The following is a 16,152-nucleotide window of genomic DNA, read 5'->3' as shown; positions in this document are numbered from 1 at the left end:
GCATTCGATTCTTCTGGGAAAGCTCTGGCAGAGATTTTAGTGTACAGTACTGTGTATCATCAGGAACATCTAGCAAAAGCAAAGGAGCACTGGGTTTCTGCTAAAAGGGCCTCTCGGTGTCACTGGGCCAATTCCCCTACCTACATGGTCGTGGCTATAAAGTATACATGCATGGCTCCCTAATCCACCCCAAAATTCTATTAACTACAGAATAACTCTTTTTTAATTTGTTTTTGTAAAGATCATCTGCTTGTCCGGTCTTTAACTTTTTATCCTGAAATAATTTCAAATATTCAAAAAGCTACAAAATAGTATAGAATTCCTATATACTCTTTACCCAGCTTCCCCAAATGTGATTATATTATATAATCCTAAATCATTAAAACAATAAACAACATTGATAAAAAAGACTAGTGACAAATTTACAGATCTTACTCAATCACACTAAAGTCCTTTTGCTGATCCATGATGAGCATCCCTTTAGTCTTCTCCAAACTAAGACTGTTACTCAGGCATTCTTTGACTTTCAAGATTTTGATGTTTTTAAGCATATTTGCCAGATATTTTATAGATGGAAAGTATCCCAGCATGATGGATGTCCTTAGCATACCATTTCAATGGTATCTCATGTAAATACACCTCACTATTGGTAAAGTTAGCTTTGATCACTTGTTTAAGGTGGTGTTTGTCAAATGTTTTTCATTTTAAGGTTACCAGAGGGGTACTTGGGTGGCTCAATAGGGTAACCATCTGCCTTCAGTTCAGGTCATGATCTTAGGGTCCTGAGATCAAGTCCAGCATTGGGCTCCCTCGTAAGCAGGAAAGTCATCTTCTTCCTCTTCCTCTCCCTGCTCATGCTTGCTCGCGCGCGCTCTCTCTCTCTCTCTCTCTCTCTAATAAGATCTTCAAATAAATAAATAAATAAATAAATGTTACTATATTTCATGTTTAAATTATTACACATCTTGTGGAAAACACCTTGAGACTAGGCAAGTATCTTGTTTCTCGCCATACTTTGTACAACAAAATCCAACAGCTCATAATAGAGTAAACCACAACGGAATAGTTATTCCAGTTTTATGCATCCACTGATGGAGCTTACCTCCCACTGCTATTACTGTGGCATTGCTAAATAGTTTTATATTTCCATCATACTTTTTTATTAATTGTAAAAGACTTCCTTTAATAATAAAATATATCAACCACACCTGAAAAGCCAGCATCATGCTCGCACAGGAAAATTGAAATGAGTCTCATGAAAGTCAGACACAAGATTAGGATGTGACTATCATCACCATCATTTGGTATTATTCTGGAGGCACAGAAGATACATTGTCCAAAAGGTGGCAATGTATAAATATCAGAATGGAGGAATTTAAATGACAATTACTCTGAGATGATGTGATTTGTGTCTGGGAAACCAAGTACTTCAACTGAAAAATTACTATAAGTGAGAAAAGTATTTGGTACTGGAACTACTGACACAATTACCAATATGAGTCAATCTTCTCTTGCAAAAGTAGATCAATAGATAGATATAAATAAATAAGCAAACCAACGAACTAACCAATCTCAAAAGAATTATATTAAATAGAAAAAGGCACACACAAATAGCTACTACCTTAACAACTAGAAATTTATACTACGGATACATGTAGGTAATGATGTTAGATACAAGAACTTCATTATGACACATTTTGAACAGAAAATACAAGCAACAATCCCCCCAAAAAACATTATCAGATAACAGTTAATAAAGTTGTATATGACTATATAATGCAATATGATGCAGCCAATGAAAAGAATGAGGCAGCTCCATCTGACATGAAAAAAAATCTCTAAAATACGTTACTTAGGTGAGAAAATCAAGATGGAAGAAAAGGTGAACTGTAAGCTACAATGTGAATGTAAAACATGTATATACACAGGCATATATACAAGAACGATAGACAAGAAACTAAAGAGTGATTGCCTCTGAAAAGGCACAGAGCATCTGGGCAGAAAGAGCAAAGGGATAGTTTTTAGTACATATATGTTCGGACATATCCCACAGAGGTCTAAACAGATCAAAAGTCTAGTTACAACTAATTTAGGAGACCTTACCTTCACCCTAATATTACTTACATCAATCTTTCATTTTAATCTGTGTTTATTTCTGCCAGTAACCACCCTTACAAGAAGCTACAGAATTAATTTTTGAAAGTAATTTCCAAAAAAACCCAAATATTTCACCAGCTTTTAAATTGAGTTTACAGTGTGAGAGCAGTATCCAGACAGGTGTTTTAAATATTTTTCCATTGCTTTAAATATTATAAAATATACCTTTCAAGAAGAAAATTGATGGCAGAAATTGATATATACAAATGTGTGGCATATTTGATATACTATATATATGCATATCTATTATACCTAAAAAGCATGTACAGGGTCCAAAGTGTGTCATGTTAACCCTTTCTAATAGTTATTTGAAGCTGATCAACCTTCAAAACACAAATTTGTTTTCAATGACAAGGATCATAATCCAAGTCTAGGCATTGGCTAGTTATTATCTGAGCTGTAGTAATGGCTCTGCACCACAAAATGTAATCTTCCCAAATGTCACAGTAAGTTATGAATATCTGAGCAGCCTAATGCGCTTTACTAGCCGTGAAATGTGAAAATGTAATCTTATTACCTTTTTTATGGTTGTATTTTTTTGAATAATGTAGCCTAGAAACTGATGTATAGTCTTTTTCTGCATTTTAGCATGATTTGGTCTCCTATGCTATATAGAACATTTTTCACAACTCTCCACTTCAACATATTTTAGTCTTGGCCTGAACTTCATAAACAATTTTTATAGCAACCTTCAGGGTGGCATAACATGCTTTCTATAGGTTATAGTTTAATGTACAAGATTATAGAAATTTTAAAGCATATTACTCAAAGAATTCAAAAAAACCTTCACAAGTTATGAATCAGGATTTTAATTGGGCATGATAACTACTATCATCAGTGGATATATTAATAAAATAAACTAAAATTAAATATCACTAAACCTAAGTCACTTGTATTTTCAGAAAACCAAGAAACACATATGGACCAAAAATAATTAACTTCAATAGATTTATACAACTGGGAAGACTGTAATACAGAGAAAATTCAAATACTTTAAAGTAAAGCTGTATTTGCCATGGAATCTTGCTAAATTCTTCCTCAGAGATATGGCCACAGTAAGGTAGAGCAGAAAAACTGGAGAGAGCACAATCACATCTTATGTCCCTAACTAGATATTTTCTACTTCTTGTGACAAATCACCTTTTATCTCTGGACCTGTCTACTTGTTCGTAAAACAAGCCAAATAAAAAGTAAGCTTCTTTTATATATGTGCATCCTTCAAAGATGTATTTACTTTTTTTTTTTTTTTTACTTTTTATAAAAGTGCTACCGTCAAGGTATCCAATTTATCCCTAAGAATCCATTCCTAAGTGAATGTGACCATATACATGTTTATAGTCACTAGAAACTTATTAATAAGGAGAAGTTGAGGGAAAATTACAATGATGTGGTCTCCCAACTTACATTTTCTTCTTCTTACGTAATAAGAGTTTCTAGTTTTGTACATGAGGCCCAGGCAAAAAAAAAATTCACTTTCCTTGAAGTTACCAGCCATGTCACCAAGTTCTGACCACAGAGAACAGGCAGTAATATGTGCAACTGCTGGGCTATTACTCTTAAAGAACACAACTCATCTTTGCAACTTTCCTCTTCCACTTACATAAGCAACTGGGAAATGGCAAGAACTAGAGTAGCTATCCTGGAATCTATGCCATAAGACTCATGGTGAATGTAATAGAGCAGAAAGACCTATGGATATAGACAACCCATTTCATAAAGAATTTGTACACATAAAGATCTGTACATGAACATTTACAGAAGCTTTATTCATAATCACCAAAAACTATAAACATTCAAATGTCTACCAACTAATAAATGGATAAACAAGTTGTGGTACAACCATACAACAGAATACTAATCACTAATAATAAGGAAAAATTTAATGATACCATTAACGATGTGAATTAATTCAAAAACATTATGCCAAGTCAAAGAAGTTAGTCACAAAAGCCACATATTGTATGATTCCATTTATATGATATTCTGGAAAAGGCAAACGTATAGGGAGAGGAACTCGATCAGTGGTTCCCAGAGGCTGGGAAAAGCACAGAATTAACAACAAAAAAACATATGAAGACTTTTGGGAGGTAATGAAATTTTCGGTATCTTGGTTGTGATACTGAATCCACAAATATATCCGTCTGCTGAATTTTAATTTCACAAAACTATACATCTAAGAAGGGTAAATTTAACTGAATGTCTTAATAAACCTAAAGTTTAAAGTAAATTAAAAAAAAAAAAAAGCTCAAGCCATGTGCCAGTTGTATCAAAGGCAAGAGAAAAAGTAAGATCCTCCAACTAAAGGCAACAATGTAGAATTAAGAAAGTGAAGTTGGGACGCCTGGGTGGCTCAGTTGGTTAAGCAGCTGCCTGGGATCGAGTCCCACTCAGGCTCCTTGCTCGGAGGGGAGCCTGCTTCTCCCTCTGCCTCTGCCTGCCACTCTGTCTGCCTGTGCTCGCTCTCTCTCCCTCTCTCTCTCTCTGACAAATCAATAAAATCTTTTAAAAAAAAAAAAAAAAGAAAGCGAAGTCATGGAATACAAGAAAATTAAAGAAAAACTTTGCTATCTATAAATCAGTCAAAAGGCATGTTCTAGTGATAACAAATTATCCTTATAGTTTTCAAAATCCCCACATGTACTAGAAAGTAACAAATAACATCTCTTCTCTCACTGTTCACTGTACCTTTCATAAGAATTAAAAAATTTCACTAAACTATAGGACATGTCTACAAAACCAGTATCAAGGAAAAGATTTCCAGTCTGAGAAATACTGGACTAACAAGGCTAAAGATGTTCATAGGATAGAACTCCCAGAGATTTACTACTTTATATGTTTCAAAAAGATATATAACCAATGCATGGATTTCCCAAAATTTACTTGACAATGTAATCTTTTTTTCTTTTTTTTTTTTTTCCGCTAGATTTTCAAGGAATAACATTCATCAAAAGCTTTTTTGAGAAACACTGGATAATGTAATATAATTGTGTTCTTAAAGCTTATTATATGAATATCACAGCATTAGCTATGTTTTACAGAAACATTTAATAGGCTTTCCAAATTGTCAGGTGAATGATTTAAAGTAACCTATTTGTTTTTTTACAAGTTCTTTTCTGTGATTCACAGAATAATCAAAGAAAAAAATCTCAAATTAAGATTACTTTAGGGGACAGAAAATATGAACAATCAAAAGTAACAAAACTGTCACTTTCTCTACAATCCAGTCCACAAGTCCAGCAAGACAGATGTCCTCCCACACAATTAGGGTTGTTCAAAGTGCCAAGAGAGTTCAGCTGGACTAACAGGTAAATTTCAAAGCTAGGTCATTAAGAACTTAATGGCTTCCCTTGTATCACTCATTCTAAGAAAAATTCAGTCACCATGTCATGAAGATACTCAAGTAGCTATATAAAAGGCCCACTTGGAAAGTAACTGAGGTCTCCAGCCAAAAGCTTAAACCAACATGCCAATCATGTAAGTAGTTTAAAAGCAGGTCTTCCAGCTCCCGTTGAGCCTTTAGATGACTGCAAACTCAGCCAACATCTGAAATGCAACCTCATGACAGATGCTAAGTCAGAACTGTCCAGCCAATTTGCTCCCAAATTCCTGACCCACAGAAACTTTGAGCTGATATTTATTACTGTTTAAGCTATAAAGTTTGGGGATAATTTGTTACACAACCAACAGATAACTAATATGATTACAAATCAATCAGTTAATAGTAGTTGGGAAAAACTTTTTTACTCTATATTTCTATACTTCAATTTTTAAAATTCTAACACAAAATAAATAATTTAAAAATACAAACAATACAATATACATACATTGATTACTATAAAGCTATGTACTGTAAGGGCCTATTTAGCCAGAGCGGCCCCACCTCCATTGAACAGCCATTTTGTTGTTTATGCAATAAAACTTAAAATTGACCCTGTCCCACCCCAGGGGAACTTACTCAAAAGCAAGTCGGGGAAACCAGTCCCAGGTAACAGCCCAAATACAAGGGTGGGTTAGGTCAAGTGGATAATGGCCCAAATACAAGGATGGGTCAGGTCAGGTGGAGAAATTCTATCAGTGGGGGCACATACTGTCTCCCAGCTACCAAGGTGATAGGCTGGTTCAAATGTCTACTAGGGTAAACTGTAATTCAATTGGTCACCTAGCATGACTGTGCAGCTTTCTCTGTGTGTTACAACTTCATTGGCCACCTGTGCGTGGCCAGGCCCAACCACGTGGCCTTTGCTCTATAAAAGCTAGTCTATGAAACAGAGAAGGGTTGTCCTCTCTGTAAGGGGCAGCCCCGACTGTTCTGTTTGATGGTCGGTCTGATTCTTGATGCTTGGCACAAAATAAAGCTTTGCTTGATCTTCGCTTTGTATCAGTCTCACTCCTTTGACCACGGACCCATTATTGGGGGACCCAACAGTACAATATAAGCACTTTATGTGAATTATCATCTTTAATTATCTCTCATAAAAAAACCCACAATGATCTTCACTTAATAGATGAGGAACCTGAAACATAACTTGCCTAAACTCACAAGGTACTAATGCAGCTGAACCAGGCTTCTGACACTGCATAACAATTGTATATAATAGATTGTAACAAATAATTTAGACTGACTAACCCAGCATCTCTTCTCCAAAGTCTTATAACTGATGAGTGAATACATATTTATTTCAAGAATGAAACCAGCATGCCTGGCTGGCTCAGTTGGTAGAGCATGCAACTGCTGATCTCAGGGTGGTGAGTTCAAGGCCCAAGCTGGGTATAGCACTTACTTTAAAACACACACACACACAACGAAAAACCTTATTTTAAAAAGAGTAGAATGCAACAGTAATTAGTTATTTGAAAGCTATTAAGTTTATGTATAAAAACATTAAAGAACTCAAAAACTTTAGCAGCTTCCTCTTGTTTTCTGCCACTAGAGATTAGAAAGATAAATGCTCTCCTTTCCAGCATCCTTAGCATCTGAATAGCCATGAGCCAATCTGGGCAAAGAGATATGAGAAGTGCTGAATGGTGGGAACATCAGCTTGCTTGATGAAAGGAAAACAGATGTAGCTGTCCTAACTTTTTGCTCTTTTACCTTCTTCCCTCCCTAGAACAAAGATGTGATGTCCAAAGGCACAGTAGCCATCTTGATATCATGAGGCTTTTACAAGCACAAGCAGAGACAAAAAGCCAGTATGTTAAGAATGGTAGAAGGAAAGGTAGAGAGTGTTTAGCTCCTAAAGCCTTATTAAGCAGAACCACTAATACCAGCAACTGCCTACCAAATCCCTCGTTATGTGAGAAAAATAAAGCCTCTATTTGATGCAGCTGCTATTAAATGTGTATTCTACCGCTTACAGAACACAAACCTAATATATAGATATTCAGGAAATGGTGCATAAATGAAAGAATGGGTTATCAGAAAAGCTATCTTGGACAACTCCTTGTTTTAAATAGGACTCAGAACTGCATTTAACTTAGATGACTAAAATTCATTTTGCATGTTAGAAACTCTTTTTATCACAGTTATAACCAAATACAATTAAACTGAATACATGCAACAGAAGTAAAATGATGTTTAGCAATTCTATTACATGAAATATATCTCTAGATAAACAACAACTGCTGTTGTATTACATTTATCTAAATAATATAATATTTCAAGAAGGCTAATTTTAATGAGATAAATGATATAATAATACCAAATTTTCACAAAGATATCGGTGGATACTTTGGAATCAAAAGAGTAAAGACTACAGGTATTAAATTTATTTAAATGAAACAATGCAAGCTCTGATAAGTAAGAGGCAGGTTTTAAAGTCTAATAACAAAAAAAAAACCTGAATATACCTTGGGGACTATAATTGTGGTAGTAATAAATTATAATATATATCATTTAAGGAGAATAATAATGCTTAGCAGAATATGCCAAGCCTCAGGGTGCCTGGATGGCTCAGTGGGTTAAAGCCTCTGCCTTCAGCTCAGGTCATGATCTCAGGGTCCGGGGATCAAGCCCCATATCAGGCTCTCTGCTCAGCGGGGAACCTGCTTCCCCACCCTCCACCCTGCCTCTCTGCCTACTTGTCATCTCTGTCAAATAAATAAATAAAATCTTTTTTTAAAAAAAAGAATATGCTAACTCTCTATTAACCAAAATGTTTGAAGAATACAGAAGCTCTGTTTACTGAGTTTTATTATTATTTGAGAGTTAATCAGAAAAAAAAATTTCTATCTCAAATATTATATGTTAAATGTTTAAGTATATAGGAACAGATGCCCATCTAGGACCTAACTTTAATATAAAGTTTAAGATCATTTAACCTAAGTGAATTTTACTTTCAAATATAGAAGAAATGAGAATAACTACTACTGAAAATATTTAGACAAAAATGAAAAGACATTATCAATGAAAAAAGCAGCTGATCTGGCAAGAGGACAATTTTTGAGAAGAGAAAAATGAAATTGAGAAAAAAATACAGCCAGACTTTGAAATCATACTCCACATCTCTGCATTAGGAAGAAGGCAAAGAAAAAATTCAAACAAGAATGGCTAACAGTATGAACTTTGGCATGAAGTTATACTCTATATAACCCTGGACACTGGACAGTTCTTTTTTCTTTTTTTTTAAACATTTTATTTATTTATTTGACAGACAGAGATCACAAGTAGGCAGAGAGGCAGGCAGAGAGAGAAGAGGAAGCAGACTCCCTACAGAGCAGAGAGCCCGACATGGGACTCGATCCCAGGACCCTGGGATCATGACCTGAGCTGAAGACAGAGGCTTTTAACCACTGAGCCACCCAGGTGCCCTGGACAGTTCTTTTTTCATCTCAAACATCCAATCACTCTAAGAACTGGGAGGCATACAGATCTCAGTAAAGGCAGGATCCAGTAATTCAACCACTTATAAAAATATCATCTACAAAATTACATGTAGAAAAGCTCAGAATGATATAAAATTATATACTGAAGCACTGTTTATAAAAATAAAACACTGGAAATAGCCTAAATATCCACCAATACAGAAACAGATATATAAACAATGGTACAACCATGTAAGAGGGAATACCATGCAGCATTTAAAAAGAATATAAATCTATATGTGTTGGCATGTGAAGATATTCAAGACCTACTACTAAATTTACAAAACAGTAGGTACAGAATGGTAACATTTCTTTAATAATGCAATAATATTTTAAATTAAAGAATATGAAAATTCAGCTTCAGTGTCAGTATCAGGCCCAATTACACACCACTAAAGGCATTCCTAAAATTTAGGGGTAAATTATTGTATTACCAAGTATATTATCATCATAAATAACCAGCATAACAATATCAGTAATATGAAAAGGATGAGTCATTTGGATTTAACACATTCACTCTAAAATACAGGCATTTGGGGGATAATAATCTCTTTATATGTGTTATATATATTAAAGTCTATCAGGTAACTGAGGAATAAATGTCTATTTCCTCTTGTACGAAAACTAATTAGTTTTATGAAAGCTATTGATTATACACACAAAAATAACTGAGAACATGGGCGCTAAGTCGAGCAACCGTCTTCAGCTCCCGTCGTGACCCTGGGGTCCCAGGATCAAGTCCTGCATTGGGCTCCCTGCTTAGTATGGAGTCTGCTTCTGCCTCAGACCCTCCTCTCTCAGGCTCTCTCTCACATTCTCTTTCTCTCTCAAACAAATAAATAAAAAAAATTTTTTTTAATAAAATAAAAATAAAAAATAACTGATCACACAAATAGCTAAATAATAAGAAAGCAGACTGTCATTAATGTAAGTTTAAAAGCTGCAGAAAAAAACTGCAGGAAGAACATTATATTCTTTTTTTTAAAGCAAAAAAAAAAAAAAAAAGTGTTCACAAATAGAGCAAAAGCCTGTGATAACTGAATTCAAATAACTGGTTACTGTCCTTTGCCCCACCCACACTTTGCCATCAAAAATCTCAACTGGTAGGATAAACATCAATGGATGGAGTACAGAATTATAAGAAAATGCCTCCTAATCATTTCACACTTTCTCAGTTCAGCTGTGTACAATAGTAAATTTCACTGTTATTTTACTTTTGTGCTTTTTAAAACATACAGACAAAAATTACTGAATTTAATCTCAAGATAGCACCATACTAAATTTTAAACAACTGAATTTTTAGACTCCATCTGTCCTATTATGGCAGAGTTTTAGTGTATATAAATAATAGCAAAATACAAAATAATAAGAGATTAGCTTACATTATAATTTAATTCATGTACAAATCTTTAAGATCATTCCTAACACTGAAAAAAAACACAGTAAGTCTTTCCCTTAGTCAGTAAATGGAAGAGAAGAAAGTAATTTCACTATGTTGATGGCAACATAACCATCAGCCTTTGCTTTACAACAACCTTTATACTGAGAGTTAGCCAAAATAATATCTTACTCCTCAGTCAACATCAGCTGAAAGGCTATTTAGGCTTACAAATGTGCATTCAGGCACCTAGGGGCTCAGATGGTTAAGTGTCTGCCTTTAGCTCAGGTCATGATCCCAGGAACCTGGGATCAAACCCCGGCAGGAAGCCTGCTTCTCCCTCTCCCACTTCCCCTGCTTATGTTCCTCTCTTTCTGTATCTCTCTCTGTCAAATAAATAAAAAAATTTTTTAAAAGGTGCATTCAGTGACCACAAGAACAATGTACCACTCCACATTGCCAAGAAAGTATTCTCTGAATTAGAATATGAAATGTATAAAAATATAATAAAATGTTCAATAAAGAAATTTTCAGTAAGAATTAAAATCTTCTATGAAGTTTTACAAGTATTTTTATATCTCCAAAATTCCTTCTAAGATGATGATATTTGGTTTTACCCTCATACGGATTTTCCCAATCAGCCAAAGGTCTATTTTATACCCCTCTAACATACATATATCATATTTATGCATTATGTATGACAGTATATCTATAGAAAGAGCCTGAGGAATATATATCAGATTACTAGTAGTGATTATCTTGGAAGATGGGGGTACAAGGATTTTTACTTTCAAAATCATGCATTTATGACACATTTCCATGTTTCAAAATAAGTATATATTTACTTTAAATCTAAGGGGAAAAAATAAGATATTTTAATCCTCTCAGTATGCACTGAATATTTATGTGGAAAACTAGACAGGAAAAAATAATGGTTCTTAGTTTGTACATTACTGGGAAATATCAAACTGTATGCAATTGATGTATCCCATCAAAACTGAGGTAATGAAAGCTCCTACAAAGTAAGGATGTAAAACAGAAATCAGGTATACAGTACCAAGTACCACCAAGGACAGATGAGTAAAATATCATTATTTATGTTTAGGTATGAGGTCTCAGTTTTAATGATAGTAAAGTACTTTCATGGGTCACTCCGAACTGTATGTTGTCCAAGATCTTTTAACCATAAGCCGTAAATTATACCTTTAGAGTTTTCAGAAACACATCTCCTCTTAAACAGTGTTTAAGAGCATATCCTCTGGAGCAAGACCAGATTTGACTTCTAGTTCTACCAGATACCAAGTGTAAGGCCAAGGCCAGGATAGTTCGCCTCTCTATGTCTCATTTTCTCATTTGCAGAATTAGAGTAATCATGGTACCCATCTCCTAAAGTTGTGAGGGTTTAATGAACTAACACATATCTCAATTAATGCATATCCTCTTAGATGAAGATATAAGAACTCACACTTCTTTCTACTTGCTACTAAAACTCTCACTTCAAGAATAGCATCTTCAAGTTCGATCCGTAGCAGGAACAGAGAACACACCCCAGAGAGTTCTGAGCAGCTCCACCCCCAGTGGTCTAGTTGCCATCACACACTGTGAGAAGGTGCAGCTACGGCTTCTGGCCCATCACCATGACCTCTAACTCCCAGGAGTGAGGCAACTGTCCCCACCCTCTGCTATCCAGACACCAAGGGGGACACCTCCAGGAAGCGTGCAGGGAGTAGAGGAGGAGCCTAGGCCATCTCACATCCTCTGGCACCTGTGGGAAGGGACAGCAAGATCATCACAAAGAAGGTTTTAGGAACAGTAAAATGGTTCAATGTATAAGAAATTAAAATGGTTTCATCAAGAGGAATGACACTGAGAAGATGTATTTGTACACCAGACTGCCATAAAGAAGAATAACCCCAGGAAGTACCTTCACAGTGTAGGAGATGCAGAGACTGTACAGTTTGATGTTGGAGGAGGAAAGAATGTGGAGGGAGCAAATGTCACATAGGCTCTGGCAGAGCTCTAGCGCAAGGCAGCAAACATGCAGCAGACCAAAACCATTACCTACACTATCCTTCACAGCAGTCCTCCCCACAATTACCCACAGAATTACCAAAATTGTGAGAGTGGGGAGAGAAAGAGGGCCGGGAGAGTGCTCCCAAAACCCAGATCCCACTGAGCCAGGTCTTCTGCAGGTGACAATTCCCATCTAATTACATGCAGAGACCCAATGGATGTCAATCACAGTCTTCCAACCCTCCTGTGCATGGAAAAGTGTTAGAAAGCTGACAAGGTAGACCAGTGAGACAGGGTATGTATTGGGTTATATATCACAATTCTGCAGGGGTTCTCTTTGCCAAAGACAGCCTAGAGAGGGAGGCAATGAACAAAGTAAGGAAAATCAAGGAGATGAGACCCATGGTTAGCAGCCACCTCCATATCAATGCCAATGTAATTTTAATTACCCACGCAGATGTACAGAAAACCCTAAACATCACCATGGCAAAGAGACAAAAGCAGCTTATCCAGCAGCTGAGAGTTCATCTGTTCCCAAGGCTGAGCAGGTCTGGGCTGAGTAAATGCTGGCTTACCATTTACACTATCATCCGGTTTCCTCATCCAATAAAAAGAAATGAATATGAAATTCACCAATAAGAAGAAATGAATATGAAATTCCATCAGTAAGAAATGAACAAAAGATTGGAGCTGAAGACCTTAAGTACTTGCTTTTTGCCCAGTGGCCAGATAAACACAACTATCTGCATTATCTATGCAGCATGGGGTTTTTATTATTTTTACCTAAACATGCCTCTTTTTTGATAATGACAAACACGTTTAAAAAAAAAAAAAAAAAAACCTGCTTTTTCTCAATATACCCTTAAGGGTTTTTTTTTTTGGGGGGGGGGGGTTGTTTAAGATTTTATTTATTTATTTGACAGAGAGAGAGCACAAGTGGGCAGAGAGAGAGGAGGAAGCAGGCTCCCCGCGGAGCAGAGAGCCTGATACAGGGCTCGATCCCAGGACCCTGGGATCATGACCTGAGCCTAAGGCAAACACAACCCACTGAGCCACCCAGGAACCCCCACCCTTAAAGGTTTTTAAATTGTTTGATATCTGGTCAAATTGAGATTTTTTAAGAACTTCATTCTAATTTGTAATAAAATTGTACAATTTGATTTTTTTTTTAAAGTTGACAAATGGCATGCAGCTGTTAATAAGTCTTAAATTAATAATAATAATAATAATAATAATAACTACTTCACCTGATAGTTACAGGAAAGCTGTCATCTTCTGGTCTTCCTAGTGAATAGTCAACATACTAGCAATACACAAATTTAAAAAGCATATTCCACTTACAACAAAATATCACACTGTTGTAATGTACTAACTTAACTAACATCAAAGGAAGCTAAAAATGACAGTTCTTTATGTTGTACTTTTATCACTGTAATTTATAAGACCCTTCTTCATTATGTGATATCATCCAGTGTTAAGTCTTAACCCACAAAATGTTTTACACTCCAGGGTTTTTTTGTTCCTATCATTTTAACTATGTGACTGTAGTCCCTAAAACTCTTCAATACCAAACAATACTCAATGTCGCATCATAACCCTCTCATCATCAATCCTTTGCTGTTATTAATTTAACGAACACACTACCTCCACTGACAATAATCACCATCATGTTATACTCCATGACACTTTCCCAATATCTTAGATATACCACCATTCCAAGATATACAAATGCCCTACCATCTTCACCTTTCAGAATACTGCTTGATTGAAAACTAACTCACCACAGAGGGCACAATCATACAACCTCTCTCCTTTTTAAAATTATTAGTTTTTTAATCTAGACTTCCTAAGTCCAATTACTGTCAATGCTACCTACGAGGATTACACCTTAAATCATGAAATTATCCTACCTGAAATCTGAAAATATTAGTAACATACTCTAATCATAATTTTTTTGTACCTTCAAATAACCTCATCATCCTATTTCTGCTATACCTGTTCTTTCACATCACAGAGACTCCAGATACAGACTGTTGTACTTTATGTTACAGTACTTATGTACTATATCTGGAAGTCTCTGTACCACTCTACACTACTATAGCTCAACTTAGCTTCTTTCCCAGGTTTTAAACTCATGTGTCCTGCTGCTTGTAGACAACCACACATATTGCCTCAAAATAAACACAGCCAAAGCATAACTGATTATCTTCTCCCTGATCCTGCTATGATTGCTACCCCAGTTGGTAATTCTACCCACATGGCAGAAACCATGATGTCATCTTCAACTCAGCTCCTTTATACAATGTCCAATTAATTGAATGCTGATTCTATCTCCTAAAATTTCTTAAGTTTATCCCTCTTCCCCTTGCCTACCCTCACCAAATTAGCTGAGAACTCCTTTATTACACACAACTGTCAGAATACTTGGTCTACTAGATTATATGTCCATAAAATACAGATGACTATACACATGGCTATGGACTTTGGTTACCCTGTAGGAGGTCAGAGGATAAACAGACTATGGGGAGGAAAAGACAGAAGACAGAACAAAATTGAAAAAGATAAAGAAAAAATAAGAACCTACTTATAATTATATACACATATATAGCATGTATGTATGTAAATAAAATTATATATGTGACTCTATGCATAAAGAAATTTTTATAACCAAAAGCAAATTTAGTCTAAGCTGAGGGTATATGTATATCCTGTTTGCTCTATTCTTTATTATAAATCTATTTTTAAGCACTTAAAAAAAAGAAAAGAAAAGAAAAAAACTATTATTTCATTAAACTCGTTTCCCTTTTTTTAAACTAAGCAAGTAACTGAGAACAACGCTGCTGTGTATTCTTCTATTAAGGGCCATTTATTTTTTTTTTTTAATTTTTTAAGTAATCCCTATACCCAACCTGGGGCTTGAACTCGTGACCCCAAGACTAAGAGTGGCATGCCCCTCCAACTGAACCAGCCAGAAGCCCCTTAAGCCTCCACTTATTAACCTTATTAAGAGAACTGATCAGAGACTACTCAAGCCAACTATGCAACAACATATCCAATAATCCCTGTGAAAGAATGGTACTTTGCATAATCCCACCTAAATCAAATCAATCTGGGGAGTGTGGGGGAAAGCTACATAGTATAGCCCCTCTGCAAAGCTCAAACTGCACATGAAGGCTTGAAGAGGTTCTCAATTAAAGAATCCTGTTTAACTTCACTTGACCCATATGACCAGAGAATTCTTTCCCTCATAAACTTAAAGCATGTATTTTGTAGAATGACTTGAACTAACCTAAAGAATTTCCCATAGGAAAACTGATAGCACTAAAAGCATATATTAGAAAAAAAGGGGGCGTTTCAAATCAATAACCTAAAGTTTCATTTTAAGAACCTAAGAGAAAAGATAGGGTGCCTGGGTGGCTCAGTCAGTTAGCTGCCAAACTCTTGATCTCAGCGTCATGAGTTCAAGTCCCACACTGGGCTCCTACTCCAAAAAAAGCAAAAGGAACCTAACAGAAGATCAAAATAAATCCAAAGCAAGCAGAAAGAAGGAAACATAAATACAAGAGCAGAAACTAATGAAACTGAAAGGGGGGAAAAAAAAAACCAACAGAGAAAAACCAATGAAATAAAGAGCTAGTTCTTTAAGAAGATAAAAAAAAAAATTTACAAATCATTACAATTGAGAATTTAGCAGGACTGAAAAATAACAAGGAAAAAAAATACAAATTACCACTAACAGGAAT

The 16,152-nt window shown here is 35.5% G+C and overlaps 1 protein-coding gene and 1 pseudogene across 4 annotated transcripts in view; one reads left to right on the top strand and one right to left on the bottom strand.

The window, feature by feature from the left end:
- The window catches only part of LRBA (LPS responsive beige-like anchor protein), a 742,234-nt gene that overhangs the window by 655,649 nt on the left and 70,433 nt on the right, over window positions 1-16,152 (bottom strand). The window lies entirely within an intron of this gene.
- LOC131818717 (Y-box-binding protein 1-like) lies at window positions 12,149-12,972 on the top strand (annotated as a pseudogene).

The sequence above is a fragment of the Mustela lutreola genome, chromosome 1, assembly GCF_030435805.1.
Source record: "Mustela lutreola isolate mMusLut2 chromosome 1, mMusLut2.pri, whole genome shotgun sequence".
NCBI classification, from domain to species: domain Eukaryota; kingdom Metazoa; phylum Chordata; class Mammalia; order Carnivora; family Mustelidae; genus Mustela; species Mustela lutreola.
Note: the sequence above shows the minus strand (reverse complement) of the source record. Positions and strands in the feature narration are given on the sequence as shown.